Below are 14414 nucleotides of genomic sequence, written 5' to 3'. Positions count from 1 at the left end.
TGTCATCCAAGGACACATAGATTTCAATATATAGTGATTAATAACATCTAAAAAACATATTTAATTCAATACTTTTATTTTTATTGTCACAATGTCCCCCCCCTTGTCCCTTACAGTTTCCGCGCCCCCCCTGGCGACCCCTGGCGACCCCCACTTTGAAAAGCAGTGGTGTAATGACTGCTCTGTGACACTGTGCGTACAGCAGCTGATCCCAGTCACAAGCATCAGCAAACTGCAGTCCATTTCAATGACTGTAATAAGATCATTTAAGTTACTAAAATCTTTTAGTCAACTCAGTTTCCTCAATGTTTCTAAGAACATCACATGGTAGAAGATCTTTTCTTACTTTAAACTAGTTTTAAATCATTTCTTCTGATGAAGGAAGCAGAGACGTTGGCAGATTACAGCTTATTCATGCAAAATGATTGACAGCTTCAGGTTAATATACAGATCTTATATAAGATTTTATAGAAAGATCATCTGGAGAATCTGTTCAAATTATTACGAACCAGTTTAGAGTCAGTAAACGTATTCTCCTTGTGTGTTTGACAGGCTTGTTCTTGAGGTGAAACCCTGGTGACAGCAGCTTCAGCCACAGTGTAAAGAAGAGCGATGCTGTGTTTTATACATATTTGATACTGTTTGATCTCTTATCTCCAACTTAACCTGGAGAAGGTTCAGTATATGTTACCATGGTGATTTACCCCGACAACAAGAGAACGAGCTTCGTAGGACTGACAACTCTGAATTACACGTTACTGATCCTGCTTCATAGCACAGACGTTACAGCGGCTTCGTGCCTGTTCAGTTGTTGAAGATGCTTCATGAGTCATTTGTTCATCCACAGAACTGAGGAAGTGAATTCTCTTCACATGTTGCCTGTGAGTCTGTTTATTGTGAACGTGTTATTGTTCCATGAAGCAGACTGTAGTGGTTTCCACAGGGTTGTTCACAAAATGGGGGGGTTCTGTCAGTCCGACAATAGTAATAATAAAAGAATTATTAATGACAAGGAACCCCCTCTGTCAACCAACACAACATAATATCAATAAACCAGTAACAAGGAACTGTCACCTCCAAAGCTGCACATTCACAACACAACAGGAAACACACAATTGAATTCAGTGCATATATGACAGGGCATGAAACACCAGAGCGTGTTTGTTAGTGCACGTGCATTAGTCTGTTCTACGATTTCTCAAAGACACAGTTCCTGTTCAATAAAACACGAAGGAATTCAAAAGTTTTACCATTGACACAAACAGCTGAAGCTGCTGAACTGATCTGTGAACCACACGAGGAGCCGCTGTGACGATCAGGCTGGATTCGAACTGCGTGGTGTCGAGTACTTATTAGATTGTGGGTTTGAGCCGAGGATGTGACCATGAGTGATAACGTGAGCCCCAGGCAGGTGACGACAGGGATCACACTGATCATCACACAGTGGTGATTCAAACTAATTGTATGTTTCCCTGTGTCCCACTGTGTGCGTGTGTGTGTGTGTGTGTGTGTGTGTATATATATATATATATATATTTGAAGAAAACTGCTATAATGTGAGGAATATACATCCTGTGATGCTACTTTCAGAACCTCATTCAGAGTCTGAATAGTTTCACCCATGTCTGTTTATTTATCAGGATTTCACAAAAACTTCCAAACTTATTCCACAAATGGAGAGACGGAGCTGCATGATGATGATGGAGCAAATACAGATTTGTTATTTCTTTGTGTCATATAACAATTAATTTAGATAATCACGTCCTTTCTTATTTCTTCTGAGAGCACTTCTTTCTTTCCCTTCATCTCTCTCTTCTTCCTCTCTCTCCGTCTCCCCACATCTTCAGCCGTCTCCGCTCTTATCTGGTAATCACTGCTGCTCACGCTTTCTTTCCTCCAAATCTGCTGCTCCTCCCTCTCCGCTCCCTCCCTGTCATGATCTGCCTCGTCTCTCTCGTTGCCTGGCAACGCAGCTAACCACAGTGGGCTAATTACGCGAGACATCCTGGTCCAGCTGTCCATAAGGATGGGGGGATGTGTATAAGTAAATTAATCCGTCTGTTATTTTAGATTTGGAGAATAGTGAAATGAAACACTGCTTCAGTGCTTTGAAATACATCTTCATTTTATTTATGTATATGTATATATATATATATACAGTGTATATATATATATATATAGTGACAGATCTGGAATCCCAGTGTTTGGTCCCAGTCCCACAGTCAGACTAAATCTTTCAGCTTGGTAAATAGGATGAGAACATGGATGACACCATTTTGGGTCTAAGTCAGTGCAGCAGGGTGGAGAAATGGTCCCTTCACAGATAAATGAGTTATCTACAATTCACTCGGCCTGGTCTCAGTCTGCTGCTGTGGAAGTTTGTAGAAAAGATCATTACTTTGTCTCAGTGTGAACGTGTGTGTCTGACTCAGTTGCCTGTGTCCTCTAGGATTTGTAACATGGTTTTGGACCTTTAAGTTTCTCTCCTTGAATAAGAGCAGCTTTTAGTCTTTTAATTCACTTCAAGGATTCTGCTCCACACACACTTATGTTGGCAGATAAAACCTTGTGTTGACACATCTCTTCCATTTACTAATGTTAATAAAACAGATGGAAATTCATGTGTCTATTTTCATTAATGATCCTTACAAACATGTTTTTTTTTAAGTAGCAAGTAGTCTCACAGTGATTCAAATAAATCATGTGTAGAAATAAAATAATAATCGTTTTATCATCACAGCCTTTGGATATCAAATCATGACATTCCCCCTAATTCAGATCCGTGTAATAAACCATCTGCTGCCTCGAGTTGACTTAAACTGTGACCTGTCAAAATAAGAAAATCACACCTGACATTTCAGTGGAAAACACACGTGTTCGTGCTCGGTTTCATATGAAAGCTCCTGGTTGACACGCTGGTCACTCAGTGAAAAGCAGCTGCAGGTTGATGTTAAATCCTCCTGATGTCGAATTCCAGCCCAAAGCCTCAGTGTGAACTGTGTCACTGCTTTACATCAGGCCGAGAGCTGGATGGCACAAACACATATTCCTGTTCTCATGTTTCCCTTTCTTTCTCTCCCAGATGTTCTCAGGCTTATTGTTGAGGTGCAGTTCATTTGAAACAGCTGTTTTACAACGTAACCCTGTGAAAGTCCAACAACAACAGACAAATCCCAGGGTTCTTCTTCAAAATGACATCAGTGAGTCATTTGTGAGTTCTGCTCTGTGGCGTCTGCTTTCTTCAGGAGAGGAGAGAAGAAGGAGGTGAAAGAAGACGTGGTGGAGAACAGGATGGACAGAAGACGAGGAGGTGAAGTGAAGGATGGCAGTTGATGAATGACTCATTGATTCTGACAAGTGAACCTTTGTTATTCCAGCAGCTGTTCTCAGTGAAAACAGGAAAACCTTACAAAAGAGTGAACACTGGACCACGTTGCTCCATAACTCAGGCAGGTTGTAAATAATCAACATCATCTGTGTTGTGGAAGAAAATAACGTCCAAATAAGACTACGACTCCCAAAGAAGCATATAATCCTCATCATGGTTCCATTCATGGTGAGCAGATGATATTTGGTTCCCCTTTAATTTCAGGGTTAGTTTATGGAAGAGGACGTCACATCAGCCTGAATCTTCATCAAACTGAGACACAGGTCGCAGCTCATTGCCACCTGTGTTTCTGTTCTATGGTTCAAACACAGTGGAACATTACAAACCACTTGTTCTGCTTCTTTTGACTGTTCCACAACTGTGTGCATCATGTTATCGTAACCATGATGATTCACAGCCCCACATCTCTGATCTCCTCCTTTCACACCTTGTTCGGTTCAGACCTTCAGACTTTACAGTTTAGTCAGAAAATATCAGGTGCGAAAGGTTCAATCAACCAAAATGTATCTGGGTCGTTTACAGAATGAAAAGACTTTCAGCCTCATTGGCTGCATGAGCAACACATGACGGCTTCTGGTATGATCACTGTATTTCCTCCAATAGAAGCACGGCTATAGATGCAACCAAATGTCAGGACTCTTCGGTATAAAGAGAATCCTCGTCCTGCAGTCACAATCAAAAGCTGGTAAAACAAACTGGCGTTAGATGTTAAGGACTAGATGTCTAGAGACGGCATTTCAATGACAGGGAAGTGAGAATAAAGTTGACTGTAACTGATCTGATGGACACATTCTCTCAAGCCAAACAAACAGGGGGAAGGTACTGGGCTAAAAAAAACAATATGAAAGAAAGGGCTCCAGTTATCTGGTATTTATTTGAAGAGCAGCTGCACATCAGAGGGTTTAGGTGAACAATGGCTGAACAAGGCTCAGGTTTATTGTCTTGATGAATTAGAATAAACACGATAATGATGAAACAAGAACGGATCCAAAAACACTAATGTTTGAAATGAAAGGGAAAAAACAACTCAGAGTGAAAGTCTGTTCCAATTGTAAAACTGCGTTTTCACTGTATTTGTGCCCAAAAACTTGTCACAACCCATTTTGTTCTCTTAACACTATGAATATATATATATATATAAAATCTCAAACATTTCCTGTGTTCAGGTGTGTATGTGCACATTTTACAGTAGTTTTAAGAAATGCGTAGATAGGATTTATCTATCCTTCCTGCACAGTCGGACCTACGCTCTTGAGGAGTTCCAGGTTTTAGTCCCTTCACTGGATCTGCCCTCTGAAGTCTGTCGTTAGCTACTAATTGCACCAGTCTCATGTTCTCATCTCTGGGGGTCTTCTCTCCATCCTTCTCCCTCATCCCATCTTCTTCTATATTCTCTTTCTCTGCACACAACAGCGCTTTGATCCATAATGAAGTGCCGCCTTCATCCTGCTGACGTTCAGCAACACAGACAAAGACGCAGCCTTTTGAAAATCCAAACCCAAGTTCTTGTTTTCACAGGTTGGATGATCAGTTACTGGGGTCATGTACATGTATATGGACTTTCCACCACTTTGTGTTGAACATTTACTTTACAGTCAAACCTAGAGTTCTGACTTTAATATTTTTAAAATCCAGTCATCTTGTTACCATGATGTTAGATTTTCTGACGAGTGTCATCATTAGTGTTTCAGTGAGATTCAGCCTGAGGGTCCAGGAGATGAAACACAGAGAAGGATTTCTTCTGTTTACTTCTTCTCTTCCTGTTGCTCACGTCTCCTCCTCCTCGTCCGTATGTCTGCGATGAAGAAGTTTGGACTTTGTTGCTCTTCACCCTCTGGTCATGAAGTTCTATCTTTAGTGCTGTAGCCTTTTGTGTTCATGTTCTTACTGCATATTCATCCTGGAATGAAGAGGTTTGGTGCAGCTCTGGACCAGTAAACGATTAACAGAAGATAATCTTATGTTCCATACAGCTCACTTCTCAGCAGTAGAAATAAATAACAGTTGCTATTTGCTGGACATAAATGTCTGATTTGAAAATTATTGTGATTTTAGTTTATTGTGTGATCACTTCAGCTGATGAAACACTCGGATCTGTCCTTTCTTTGTCCACTAAAAGTTAAATAAAAAGTTTGATCTAACTTGACTTACTTAGCTTTCTCTCTGTTTCAACTTTGAAGTTGACCTGAAACACCTCTCGCTGACTCGGAGACGTCGTCAGTGCCTCTCAGTCGTTCTTTCATCTCCCTTCCTTCCTTTTATCTGGAGCTGCACTCTCCTCTCTCTCAGTGGGTGTTCACTGCCGACGTGTTGGTAAATTGCTACTCGAGGCACTTCAGTGCGTTCTCGTCAAAAAGCGTGTGTTGGTAAATTGCCACTCGAGGTCAGCTGAAATTGGCCTGGAATCCGAATGTGACGATGGTAAAGATGCTGCATGGCCCATGTGCTGTGCCTCCTGCAAAGGTCGGATCATTGTGAGTGATTATGTGTGTGTGTGTGTGTGTGTGTGTGTGTGTGTGTGTGTGTGTGTGTGTGTGTGTGTGTGAGAGAGAGACATAATAGCAGCTTCAATAATATTAACAATTGTACTACAAAAGTAAAGTTTACATTCAGTGTTACTCACCAAGCGTCGACTTTATTTCCTCCTCCATGAAAGATTTACATTTTGGTGAAAATGGTAAGATTCATGTTTAATAGCTTCTTTTGCCATAATTCACTGGTGTATTAAACTACATGTCTTGGAGATAACTCAACAGGGACCTACAACTAAAGGCCCCAGAGAACTTTACTGTCTGTAAATCATACACAAAGAATTCATGGATATATAAATTAACATTACTTTCCATTAAAGTTTGTATCCAGTGTTGATTCTCAGAGCAGAACTGAAAACTTTCCTCGGGATTTGTTCAGAAGACATTTCTCTCAAAGACAATAAACTCCTCAGTGAGAAATTTGTCTTGGTCTTGAGTGCTGCACACTTTACCTTTAGTAATAATACGAGTAACTAAAGTAATAAAAAACAAGTTGGATACTAGTAAATAACGAATAACATAATGAAACCAAATCAAAATCCAAACATGGAGCAAATAAATGTGATGAAAATGAATAAATCTGAGCCTTTGTCTGAGGAAACAGATCCAGAGTTAATAGACTTTCACCTGTTTCGATCTAAATGTGAAACCACCAGTTACTCACCAGGGCTTGTTGACATTTCTGCCCTTTGCAGACTGGAAGTTTTATGGATCTTAGTTTCCCCAGCGCTCTGCTAATCAGATCTTCTGCAGTCGACATACGACATCAGAAAGACTTTAGTTTTTCTGATGATTTGATTGGGATTAGAGGGAGAGATAACACTGTACTTTTGTTAAGAAAGCAGTTCTGGATCGATCAGGGCAATAAAACCGAATGCTTTCCAAATCTATGACTCTGAGCTGTGGCGTCTGGAAAGACTTTGTCCCTGCAACCTGTCACATCTTTATCTTCTTTTAAATCCAATAAGTTGTCTTGTTTTCCAAGTTCTGCAGTTCTGTATTTGTTTTCCTTCTGTCGGCCTTACACAATTTATTGGTTCATTTCAAAGTTTGAAAAGCGTTTTTTGGTCTTTTCTTACTAATTTTGTTCGTTTGTTATGCTGCTCCTGCGTCTTCATCCACCACAGTAAAGTCACAAAACTTTTTCATTGAGATGAAAGACCAGAGTTATCAACATTTATTATTTCCAGATTCTGCAGGAAGATTGAAGAGAGTAATGTAAAATTCAGAGCTTTAGGGGCAACGCAGATTATAATCATGTACTTTGTTGTAAGTTCATTATTCATATTAATACTAGTGGTAGTAATAGTAGTAATACAGGATTGTACATAAGGAATGTCGCTGCAACAATAACAGGAGGAAAATAACAACATTAAAGATACGCAGCCGTCGATGGACTCTGACATTGTGATAAACGCTCTGATCGACCTGCAGTGAACAGGCAGTTGAATTCTAGTTAAATGTAAGTAAATGCAAACAGAGCTTGTACAGTAGGATTATATGGTGACACCATAATAAATAATAATAATAACTATTTGGTGCATCAACAAATGATCTATTTATGGTTGATAAAAGAAACTAAATGTTAAAACCTGTTTCTTGCTACTTTTATGTTTGTTTTATTCATTCTTCAATTGTCCAATACTAATACACTGACTCCAAATTACTCTAATAATTCCCAACAGTAAAGTCTGAAAGCTACAACATAATAAAAGGAAATAAGGTCTGTGTGTGGGGACAAATGTGAATATCCAACATGTTCAGGTCTGCTGGTGATAAGAGAGGAAACGTTCATTACGTCAGTGTCTCCGACGGTTGTTGAGACAGATGCTGATTTAAAAGCTGGAGGGAGAAATGAGCCTGTTCATAGACGTGCTGCGATAAACAAGAAGTACAAAGAAGAGTGAGTTCTGTTTTATTCACTTTTAAAGTGTGAGCAATGGACAGAAACTGTAACATCATTCTGTGAGTTTAGAAGATGCAAAACTGAGTGAAGTGAATTTATGTGAAGTTATATTCAAGCAACTCTCTCACATCGACAGTTCTTTCTTTGAACTTAAATCAAAGCTGCAGTTTCTGAGGCACCTTTGTAATTCTACTCTATTTTTCACTTAATCATTATTCTTTCGATTCGTCTATGACTGTTTTTATTAAATTATTGAGACAGATCCATTTTTTTTTAAGTGACATGTTTGGATATTTTTGTATAAAAAATAAAAATATGAAAAGAAGGAACAAAGAACAAATGCTTTCATATAAATATATAATTGGGGATATGAAGCCAGACTTATTGATCCAAACATAAATCATCTTTTATCTGATGTGAATAAAAAACATTGTTCGTGGATAAAAGAAACTTGATTGTAAGTTCTACTTTGTTACCGTTTGCACAGGAGGCTTCTCTCAGCTGGTTCTCTGCGTCTGGATCTTCTGTGTTCCACATCAGGATGTGGAACTGTGAGTGATCTTCATCAAACATCTCCACGTTTTACTCACACCTCTGAAAACAAGAGAAATTGTTCAATTGAACATGAATTTAGATTCTTCTGAAGAGGTTTGAATAATAAAAGCTTAAAATATAATTAAAAATAATTAAAATGATGGCTATGTACACTGTATTGAGCGTTATTCCAGTTGAATATTTTTAACTTGAACTCCATTGTGAGGGAAGAGATGAACATATAACATGTAACGCTGGATCCTCAGTCTTATCAGCGTAAACAGAGCTGCAGCTGATAAAAACTAATAATGAGTAAGTTTTAATAATGGATTTGTGTGTTAATGACTAAGCTTGCACATTCAGTTTTATTGGTAATCACTTGCTAAGTGTGATAAGTTACATTTACCTGTAATAAACTTTATTGGATGTGTTTACCAGGCAGTAACAAAAGTGTCATCATGGCTGATGATCTCTAACAGCCGACACACAAGCAGAACATCAAGAGAAATGTGATGACCTTGTAATTTATGTTGTAGTCGGACACATCCTGTCTCATGAAGATAAGTCCAGACCTTTGTTCCATCCAGACGTGATTATTGTAATTCCTTATTCTCAGGCTCCAGCAGGAAGTCGTTAAAGACTCTGCAGTTTGTCCTAAATGCTGCAGCACGTGTCCTGAAGAGAACCAGGACCAGAGACCACATGTCTCCTGTGTTAGCTTCACTACACTGGCTTCCTGTTACATTTAGAATTTAAAATCCTCCTCCTCACCTACATTAATAATATGGCAGCATCAAACCTTAAAGAGCTCATCGTACCTTATCACCACTAGAGCCCTGAGCTCCCAGAATTCAGGCTGTCGTCCCTAAAGTCTCTAAAGCAGAGGAGGAGCCAGAGCTTCAGCATCAAGCTCCTCTCCTGGGGAATCATCTCAGCTTCAGTTCTGGAGACAGACTCCATCTGAACGTTGAAGATTCAAACCTTCCTTTAGGATAAAGTTATAGTTCGAGCTGGTCCAGGTTTGTCTTGGACCTGATCTTAGTTCTGCTGCTGAAGGTCTAAAATGTCGGGGACACATGACACATGGAGCTTCTCTTTCTTCTTCATATACAACATGTCTCCTCACATCTTCTACCATCAGGAACTCCTCAGTTCCTCTGCTCCTTCATCTCCATCACACATTCTGTATAAACACTTTAAACATGAAGTTACAAACTGGTTCTTCTCATGTAGTGAATCCTGTTGTTGTGTTGATGTGTTCAGTTCCATCAGCATCTGTTGGACTTGTGTCCTGGGAGAGGATCCTCACATGGGACTGAGCTTTATTCACTGATCACTAAGTTTCTATTTGACTCTTGTTGAGTTAAGAACAGAGGAAGTTGCTCCTTGTTAACGTCTATGAGACAAACTGGGAATATGAGACTAATAAAATGTGATTGATTGATAGTTCAATTTGTTCCCCTGTAGGGCAGATATGACAGAGAATATTTAGGAATCACAAATAAAGGATAAACTTGTGCAATGTATGCAGCTTGTTACAGGTCAGAATATGGGTTAAATCAAAAGACGCTGACGTTGTTGTAATATCTGAAACCTGGTCTCAATGGGACTTTCCTAGTTAAATAAAGGTTTAATAAAAATAAACAATCATTGTTCATGCGAGGGTCGGAGCCTGTAGAGCAGCAGGAGGAGAAACTCCTGAGAATGTCCGCTGTTTGTGTCTCACAGACAGAACCTCCAGGACAGTGGAGATGATCCAGAGATCAGTGCAGGTCTGAAACTGCTGAATTCTCTCTGTGAAAAGCAGGAAACCGTTATTTCCTGTTGGTGTTAATAGTTGGAAAATATATATAAAATATAACCTGAATCATATATAAACCATAAGAGCTGTTTTATGTATGTACTATATGTGGTAGAAAGAATGAAGATAACATGTGTGAAGGTAATATGCTCCATCTCTGTGGTGAAGGTTGTAAATCACTTAAACAACCATTGGATATAAAACCTTGTCCCACTCTGAGAACGGTCCGATCCAGTCGGTTGTTACAGGATCTCATTACCGGAGAAGTGCCGTCGTTTCAGAGCGAGAGCCTCGTCTCATCAGAGACATCACCCCAGGCGCCGCACAGACAACATCTGGACTCCATGACAACCACACTTCATTTACCTAATGTTGGAATATCACTTCACATCACCTTCGTGGTGTGGACACGGTGTGGAGACACACTGTGTGTGAGGACACACACTGACTCTGAGGACACACACTGTCTGTGAGGACACACACTGTCTCTAAGGACACACACTGACTCTGAGGACACACACTGACTCTGAGGACACACACTGTCTGTGAGGACACACACTGTCTCTGAGGACACACACTGTCTGTGAGGACACACACTGTCTCTGAGGACACACACTGACTCTGAGGACACACACTGTCTGTGAGGACACACACTGTCTGTGAGGACACACACTGACTCTGAGGACACACACTGACTCTGAGGACACACACTGTCTGTGAGGACACACACTGTCTCTGAGGACACACACTGACTCTGAGGACACACACTGACTCTGAGGACACACACTAACTCTGAGGACACACACTGTCTGTGAGGACACACACTGACTCTGAGGACACACACTGTCTGTGAGGACACACACTGTGTGTGAGGACACACACTGACTCTGAGGACACACACTGACTCTGAGGACACACACTGTCTCTGAGGACACACTGTCTCTGAGGACACACTGACTCTGAGGACACACACTGACTCTGAGGACACACACTGTCTCTGAGGACACACACTGACTCTGAGGACACACACTACTGAGGACACACACTGACTCTGAGGACACACACTGACTCTGAGGACACACACTGTCTGTGAGGACACACACTGTGTGTGAGGACACACACTGACTCTGAGGACACACACTGACTCTGAGGACACACACTGTCTCTGAGGACACACACTGTCTCTGAGGACACACTGACTCTGAGGACACACACTGTCTGTGAGGACACACACTGTCTCTGAGGACACACACTGACTCTGAGGACACACACACTGTGAGGACACACACTGACTCTGAGGACACACACTGTCTCTGGGGACACACTGACTCTGAGGACACACTGACTGTGAGGACACACTGTGTGTGAGGACACACACTGACTCTGAGGACACACACACTGAGGACACACACTGTCTGTGAGGACACACACTGTCTCTGAGGACACACACTGACTCTGAGGACACACACACTGAGGACACACACTGCCTCAGTAGAAGCCCAATGGAAATAAACCTTTAGAAAATGTTGTGTGTGGTTGTTCGTGTGTGACTGAGTTTATTTTATTGGTGCAACTGTCACTGAAGCTAATGTTGGATTGAACTTGAGTTTTTCTACTGAGACAATTAAAACTAAAACTTTGATTCTGTGTTTTCCTCGCAGTGTGTGTGTGTGTGTGTGTGTGTGTGTGTGTGTGTGTGTGTGTGTGAACACGTTAACAACCAGAACTCAGCAGAACGTCAGGACGGCAACGGGATCGTAGCAACGTTAACAACCAACCAAAAAAATGTGTGAAGTCTGACATTAATTTCAGGAAGCTAATGATCAACCAGCTGTGATTGGCTGAGAGGCAGAAAACTACCACTGACACCTGAACACACAATTTAACCAAAACTGCTTTAAGAGTTTCAATAAAATAAAAAAAGTGGATTTGATATTTTTACTTAAGCTTTTGAATGTAGTTCGTGGACTGTATCACGACAGAGACACATTTCCTGTGTTTACCTTCAGGAGGGAAGTTGTGTTTTCACCCCTGCTCGTTTGTTAAACAACCTAAACAGATGTTTTATGGGTCGGAAAAGAACTCATGACATTTTGATGCAGATTCAGATCAGGAGGCGACTCCATGGTTTTAATTTTTCACCATTAACATTCATGGATCTGTTTCATGTTGCACCTACGCAGCAGAAACAGTAGCTGAGTTTAAACCAGAGCAGTTTTATGATCCTGTGATGTCATGATTTTATAATTTATACATTTATGTCATTCATATGAATTTATATGAATTCACAGCACATGTACATTTTAGAAGTAACTCTTGAAGGCTGTGGAATCATCCGTTTGCCTGACCTTCATCCCAGCTGTCAGAAAGCACAGGCAGAGGTCGACGTCTCAGAGACTCAGACCAGACACTCAGAAACAATCTGCCCAAGAAATCCGGTCAGTGGGGGGGGGGCCCCCAGGACGAGCGGTCGTCCCCCAACCAGGAAGTCTGCGGTTCCATCCCAGTCTTCCCCATTGACTGACTGACAGCTCTGTATTAATACAGGACAGTTACACAGAGCTGCTCATTGTGGGAACTGTGGGTTTCTGTATCATTTTAAGGTCTCCACCTTAATATGTATCTCGGCGCTATACAAATAAAATTGAATTGAATAACCGTTTAGAGTTAAAGTAGCTTTTTAAGGTGAAGCTTTTCCTTTACTTTGATTATAAATGTCTGAAGTGAATTGTTTTGTAAATCTGATGATATTGTGACGTATTTGTTTGATTCGTTGTCTTATGAAGCACTTTGTCTTCTTGATTTTGAAAAGTGATGTGTAAATAAATGCTGTATTTTATACAAAATATGGATATTGAGAGTAATCAGCAATCTTATGGACTTGTTGTGAAGTTAGTGTGAACACACAGATATGATTTTAGAGTGTGGTTAATATAAAGAATGAACTTGAGTGTGGGTCTGCTCTTCCACTTCAAAGTCTGAGGGATCAGATGAATGCAGTGGTAACAGTGTTTGTGTGTGAACGTGGCCTGAATAAATGATCTGTACATCAGCCGCAGATGAAGGCAACAAAGCTGTGTGTGTGTGTGTGTCTTTGCCCAGGGAACAAACACACACACACACACACACACAGTTTATTTTATTCAACACAAACCACTGCTGCGTATTAAACACTCTGTCCTCTACTAAAAAAAAAATATTCGTATTAGATGATGCTGCAGCTTTTTCTTCCTTAGTTAGCGTCAGTGGTGTTTTAATAAATGCTCTGACTTTTAAACCGAAGGTGTGTGTGTGTGTGTGTGTGTGTGTGTGTGTGTGTGTGTGTGTGTGTGTGTGTGTGTGTGTGTGTGTGTGTGTGTGTGTGTGTGTCTGAGCGGAAGACAACATGAGACCATCCCTCTGGCCTTTTAAAAGATGCCCTTTTCAAGAAATATTCTTTTCTTCTTCACTGCACAGACATAGACATGGTTGACATTTTATTACCACCTGCCTGTGACATGCTCACACTCTCTCTCACACTCAGGCTGGAAGGTGTGGAGCCGCTGCTGCAGGTAGAAAAACTGCATCAGCGTCTGTAGCTGGAGACTTGAAGTCTGTCACTTGAAGTATTTGTCTGGTCCAGGCTGAGAGATCATGTTCAGTATGTGCAGTACATGTGTAGGTTACATGTGTAACCCACTGTGACGTCAACATGTTGGTTTGTGAGCTGCTGTTCTGAACATTTTGTCCAGCACCATCTTGTTTTTTTCAAACCAGAAGTAACCTTATTTGGAGGAGCGGGGGTGGCTCAGAGACCGATCCCAGCCACCAGCCCCCATTGGACAGTATTAGCTGTTATTCAAACAGACGGACAGTATCTACGCCTTAATGCATAGGGTGCTTTATTCTCTTCCACCTCACTCATAGAAATCATAGAAATCTTATTGTAAGCAGAGATAATTGCTCGTCTGAGAGATATCAAGTGAATTGCAGTGTCTTCAAAGCCTCACTCTCTTTAACCTTTCCATGCTGATAACAGGCTGTACATGCTGCGAATTACTGTCTCCTGATACTCACTCCCTATGGATGCCACTTTTAACCGTATTTTAAATATCGATTCATGGATGAGAACCTTTCTTCAGCTCAACGAGGACAAAACTGAAGTTTGAGTTATTGGTCCTGAAGCGCATAATGTGTATAAAGGACAGATGGATGGAAAGAATATAAAGATGAAGACTGAAACTTTTAATGAGTCTATGTTGAGAAGTGAAACTG

This window comes from Hippoglossus stenolepis, chromosome 6 (genome assembly GCF_022539355.2).
Source record: "Hippoglossus stenolepis isolate QCI-W04-F060 chromosome 6, HSTE1.2, whole genome shotgun sequence".
NCBI lineage: Eukaryota > Metazoa > Chordata > Actinopteri > Pleuronectiformes > Pleuronectidae > Hippoglossus > Hippoglossus stenolepis.
The sequence above is the reverse complement of the archived record's forward strand: the minus strand, read 5'-3'. Positions refer to the sequence as shown.